We start from the raw sequence: 6,000 nt of genomic DNA, 5'->3' as shown, positions 1-6,000 counted from the left end.
CAGCCTCTCATAATGTTTCCCCACTTTTAACAAGCTTTCTGTGCTGGCTCTGCCTCTTGTTATCACAAACTTCAGGTTTGAGCTTTGAGCTTCTTGCTGTCCTCCAACTCAGACACTTCTTATACATCTCTGCACTGACATTGACCATGCATTCATGTCCCAGTGTTAGCTTACAGACCTTCATCTTGTGCATTTCATCAAATTTCATCATCAAATGAGTTTGCCTCTTTCCTTCAAGTTGCCTTCATATCCTCTCCCTGCTCCTTGTTTTTGCAGTCTTTTGACTCAAGCAATCATCTCCATTCTAACCATCTCAGAAAGCTGTAATTTTTAGCCTTTTGTGGACTAAAGTGATAGATCATCTAAAATGGAGCACCTGTTTACACACTAGAAATTCCCGGTTACCTTTCTTTGTGCCCCATGGGAGTCACTGGGGACGCTTACTGTCATGCTGAATACCCTCTAAGAGAGGACTACTGCATTTTTTGGGGGTGGGAGTGTTCCCGAAAGCAGTGAGCCAAAGCTGACTGGTTTTGTTTTGTTTTTAAAAAAGGAATTTTTACACTTTCCTGGTGTTGCCTTGAGTGACACTTAGTTGCCACGGATCCCAAAGCAACACCAAGAAGCCACTTTGCAGTCTTCCCTCCTCCATGCTTAGTGAGATTGAGACCTAGGGGCATCTGGAGAACCCCTTAACACCACACCAGTGGGTACTGCAACAGTTAGAAAACCAGTTGTCACAGGACCACCAAACAGTTTAGCTTGGAAGGGTCCTTGAAGTGTGCCTATTTCCAGTCACCTTGCTGTGGGGAAGGACACCATTCCCTAGACAAAGTTGTTCAGAAACCCTCTCCATGCTGGCCTTGAACACTGCCAGGGATGGGACATCTTCAGCCTGTGCCAGTGCCTCAACACCCTCACAATGGCGAACTTATTCCTAATATCCAATCTAAACTTACCCTCTTTCAGTTTAAAGCCATTCCCCCTTGTCATATCACTACATGCCCTTGTTAAAAGTCCCTCCCCATCCTTCCTGTAGCCCCGCTGAGGCACTGAAAGGAACTTTAAGATCTCCCTGAAGACTTCTTCAGGCTGAACAGCCCCAACTCCCTCTGCTTTTGCTCACAGGGGAAGCGCTCCAACTTGCGGATCGCACTTGCGGCCTTCTCTGGTCTGGCTCACGAAGGTTTCTGACCCTGAACCCTGAGCCCCGGTCGAGAGAGACGTGCGGGGCGGTGCGGGGCGGTGCGGAGGCAATGCGGGGGGGCGGTGCGGGGCGGTGCGGAGCGCTACCGGGGCGGAGCGGGGCGGTGCCGGGGCGGTGCGGGGCGGAGCGGAGCGGGGCGGGCGCTGCGGCCCGCCCCCTCCGCGCCCTCCCGCGGCCGCGCGGTGCCGCCGCGCAGTTGCCGCCCGGCGGTGCGGGGACAGGTGGGGCGCGCTGCTGCCACGTGAGTGGATCCGGCGGGAGCGGGAAACCGGAGCGCGGGGCACCGCGGTGATCTTGGGAGCAGGAGCCTTCGGCGTTCTTCCGCAGGGTCTGTCCCGCGCTGGGGCGTGCAGGGCGGGACGGGACGGGACGGGTCGGGTCGGGTCGGGTCTCGGGCTGCCTCCTGCCCACCTTCCTTTCAGACTCCCTGGTTGCTCCCGTGTACCTCCTCTCTCTTCCGCAGAACCATGGCTGTTCCGCGCTGAGCTTTTTTGCTCCCCACCTTCGTCCTCTGGGCGCACCTGCATCCCTGGTCCCTCTCCCTATCCGCACCCTCCTGTGCCATACTTCCAGACTCTCAGACTTCCTCCTCCAACTCCACTGAGTGTACTTCAGCCTGCAGTGCCTGGCCTCCAAGCTCTCTGACTGTGCCCTACACCGCCCCGAGTCTGTGCCCCTAAACCCTTTCACCGGCTCTGGCACTAAGCGGCACTTGTTCCTCCAAACACTCTGGCTGTGCCCCACACCTCCCGGTGCCTGTCTCTCAAGGACCTCCGGCTGTGCCTCGCACGAACAGAGCTCTCCTTCCTGTCATGAAGAACAAGTTACATCGTGGCATGTGTATGGCCCCACTGCGTCAGGGACCTTACTTTTTTTCTTTTTTTCTTCCCACATCTTTTGCTCCCAAAGGGTGATACCAGGCATCAAGAAAATACTGAGGTTTTTCTCTGCAAGGGTGAAGGTTGGAGACAGTCAGGGGAGAGGTGTGGCCCATGTGCTAAAGGTGGTGATATTAAAATGTAGGGCTGGAGGGGTGATGTCTAGCCGGGGTTGTCTGGAAGGGTGGCTGTCTGGCTTGCTGCCTTCCTCGTCTTTGGAGACAGCTCACCTTTGCTGCTGTGTGGGGCAGGTCTGTCCTTAAGGACTGACCACAGAGGCAGTGAGGCCAGGAGCCAAGGAGACAGGTCAGTGCCAGCTGGGGGGGGTTGATGAGGCTACATTGGGGCAGCTTCTTTGCAACTGTAGATGTCATGTATATTGCTATAGAATTGTAAGTTTGTGGATACTTAATTTGTAAATACATTTGGAATTGAAACTTTGGTTGAGTCTTGGGTATTGCTGTCACCAAGACAGAATAGTGTGATGCTTGAAAAGTCATAGTGAGGCAGCAATCCAGCTCTTACTGATTTTTTTTTTTTTTCACTTGCATAGGAAATCAAGGTATGTTAATTAAAGCTGTTCAGACAAACCAGAAAACTTAGAGTCATGAATGGATACTCTCTTCCTTACTTCATTATAATTCAGTTCTTCTCAGACCCATGTGTAGGTCTGTACTGAACACTACCATGTGGGAGAAGTTTCAACAAGTTTTTCTGGTTGTAGGGAGCAGCCTGGGAACAGCATGCTGCCTGATTTATTCTGCTGCTCAACATTTGGGGTGCTGCCCGGAACGCACTCGGGCTGCCTTGGAGCTGCCTCAGGTAGAGATGGAATCATGGTGTATTGACATGGCATTAGCCAGTGTGGGTGTACCCTGAAAACACTTCCCTGAGGAGTGGGAGCACTTGTACTCGCATGTTTACTTGAAGAAAATATACAAAGAACTATGATTTGAAAACCTGGAGAAACACAGGCTAAAAGTGAGGCACTGGAGTAGGTTGCCCAGAGAAGCTGTGGATGCCCCATCCCTGAAAGGCCCAGGCTGGATGAAGCTCTGAACATCCTGGTCTAGGGAAAGGTGTCCCTGGCCATGGCAGGAGTTTGGGACTAGGTGATCTTTCCAACCCAGGCCATTCTATGATTCTTTGAAATTCTTGCTAGGCAGCACTTCTGTTGAAAATACAGAGAATACTACAACTTTATGATATTTCAATATAATGTGATCTTTCTATTAAGAATTTATTGGTAGAGCAAGACAGGTTCTGGTACAAGAAGCAATATTCATGGAATATGTTGGGACAGATGCCACAGCATTAGTCAAGTAATACAAGCCAAATAGGATTTAACTCATTATGAAGCTCATGAAATACCATGAAATACCTATCAACTAGTAGCAAAAGAACTAATCAGGAGTGTTTTTCTATCTTGACATGACTGGATGGCATTTGCCGAGTGTGCACCCCTTGCCTCTTTGTGCCTTTCCTGGGTTTGCTTCTCTCTGCTGCAATAAACTGGGAATCTTTTGTTTTCCCCCACTGCGGACTTCTGCTCTTCCTGTCGAAGCTGCTTCGGCACGGCGTGTGTGCGTTACTGCTTCCCCTGGCCTGCCCGTATCTGGTTGCCTAACGCACAGATCTCCGGAGGTGTGGGCAGCTGCCCAGCGAGGCAGAGGCACAAGCAGCGCATGGGATGGGCATGGGAGGCATGTGTGGGGTGAGGGAAGTGGGAGAATGTCACCTCTGTGCCATGTTCAAGGGCAGGAGGTGGAAGGGAGCCAAGATCCCTTTATGGATCTTCATTAGCTGCTTGTGAAATCGTGTTTATTGTACTCTGGATCTAACTTGGCTGACTTCATGTGGCATCTCTCCTGCCTGATGACTGCCTCAGCATGGCTGTCAGAGGCTGCTGCCCCATAATTTTCCTGGTGAAGGCTGATGTGCTGAAATAAGATGGTTTAGCTATCAGTTATGGGTTTAGACCAACTGTATTGTTTTGTCTGAAGTGGATCAAGGACAACTTGTAAAATAGGGATAATAGAGATATAGTATACAGGCAAATACGAATAGATGGGATGTTGGCATCTTCAGTGGCACAGCATATTTTATACAAATAATGTTGTAGCGCAGCACTCCTATTCACTTCAGGCTAATGGATGTCTGAAACTTTAAGCTGCTTCTCAATGCCTGGGCAGCTGGAAAGGAAAAAAATACTTGTTCCCCTCACTATTCTTCTGTCCCTCACTGCAGCTCTTCACTATTCTGGTTTTCTTTCATGAAGTCACAGCATGTGGCACACGGGCAGTGTTTTTATCAGTTTCTTGTTTCTCAAGTATGTATTAAATTCAAGAAATGGCAGACTTAGGTTTTTTTTTTTTTTTTTTTTTTTGTTTTGTTTTGTTTTGTTTTTTTTTTTTTGTTCAGTTTATGGATTGTTAACTTCAAACAGCAGTTTTGGTAGGCCTGTCTGAGTACTTAAAGGGAAGTTGGTCTTTGCTTGAAAGCTGCCCTGAAAGCTGATTGGTTACTCTGCATTGTTCCACGGTGCTAGGGAGCAAGTCCCATGTCCTTGCCCTGGGACTTCACCCTCTACCTAGGCTCACTGCTGCATTTGAAGGGCAAATGCAGCCTAAAGGGTGGAAACAAAACCTTTTACTCCTCAAAAATACGAGATTATTAACAAAAGAATTACAAAACAAGTAGTTAATTTTGTAAGCTGATTGTACTTTTTTTTAAACAGCTCAGTTTAAAGGGTACCTCTAAAGCTAGAGGGACATGTAGTAATTTAAGTGCCTGTTGTCACATTTCCAATTTGCCAAAAGTTTGCCAAAAGTTGGCAAAGTTGCCAGTGATGCAGCAGTTAAGAATTTTTTTCTATGTATATGGCATTTAGTTGAAATCCAAAATGTGAAAAGTACGTGAGTTTACACTGATGAGAGACACCAGAATAACTCAGGTGTTTCTTTTCTTTACTTATCTTTGGTTTCAGTGATTAATGCTGACCATTGACATGGAAATATTGAATAGTTAGTTGGTTTTGGTTTTGTTTTTTGGTCAGGTTTTTTTCTCTATTTTTAATGAATTCACAAAGTAAAATGCTTTCAATGTGTCTTTTTTGTCAATGTCTTTTATTTTTCTTCTGCATGTTTTTTGTTATTTTTGTTCTGTCTGCTTAAGATGGCTAGGCAAAGCAATTTATCACTGAATATGTTGATTAGAAAACACCTATAAGTGGTTCATGAATGGAGTAATGTGAGATGAATAAACACTTTAGACAACCACAGATTTAAGTGTCTTTAAGTGTTATCTTGGTTCTTTATGAGAGTCTGAGGAATTGAATTTCAGTAGCATTTAATTTCAAAATCCTGAGGTAGCACACAAATCTTTTAAAAACTACTTGTGAAGCCTACCTGGCCCAAAGCAAACTCTGGCTTCCACCTGCAGAAGGCACAGATGTCATAAGGAGGGCAAATACAGGTGTCAGTAACCTCTATGAATCATCTTATTTGCTAGGAGCAATGGTATTCAGATTGCCCCTTTTAACTGTGCCAGGGTAAAAGCAGCAAATACATCAACTCTTATCTCCACTCTGCTTGTGATACCTACTTAGGCTGATATTGCAGTTTCACCAATGTTTCTATTATTCCACATGCTGTTCTTTGCATGTGCTTCTTGTGTCACTTTTCTTTTGTGCTGGAGTATTTCTCACTGAAAGCTGGTACTAAAAAGCACCGAGGAAACAGCCTGGGTTAAAAAATACCCTTTCTTTTTCTGTGAGGCTTGCTCTCCTGTGCTGGGTCTGTTTCCCAATCTATTTTATTATGCAGCCAGAAAAATGGTTGTTCCAGCAGAAGTCAAGGGTGACATAGGAGCAGGTATGAGTAATGGGGAGAGAGGTTGATTAAAATTACGTTGCTA

General features: G+C 46.9%; 1 protein-coding gene across 3 annotated transcripts in view; it reads left to right on the top strand.

Annotated features, from left to right (window-relative positions):
• Window positions 1-1,095: 1,095 nt before the first annotated feature.
• ELOVL7 (ELOVL fatty acid elongase 7) overlaps window positions 1,096-6,000 on the top strand; it is a 31,547-nt gene continuing 26,642 nt past the window's right edge. The window contains exon 1 of one of the 3 annotated variants that reach the window (XM_041414617.1): window positions 1,096-1,171. The gene's annotated coding sequence lies outside the window, so the exon portion shown is untranslated. Of the gene's footprint in view, window positions 1,172-1,419; window positions 1,536-2,358; window positions 2,392-6,000 lie in introns of those variants that run through there. The other 2 variants (XM_041414616.1, XM_041414618.1) reach the window with 2 other exon arrangements.

This window comes from Onychostruthus taczanowskii, unplaced genomic scaffold, assembly GCF_017590055.1.
Source record: "Onychostruthus taczanowskii isolate IOZ18803 unplaced genomic scaffold, ASM1759005v1 scaffold46, whole genome shotgun sequence".
NCBI classification, from domain to species: domain Eukaryota; kingdom Metazoa; phylum Chordata; class Aves; order Passeriformes; family Passeridae; genus Onychostruthus; species Onychostruthus taczanowskii.
Note: the sequence above shows the minus strand (reverse complement) of the source record. Positions and strands in the feature narration are given on the sequence as shown.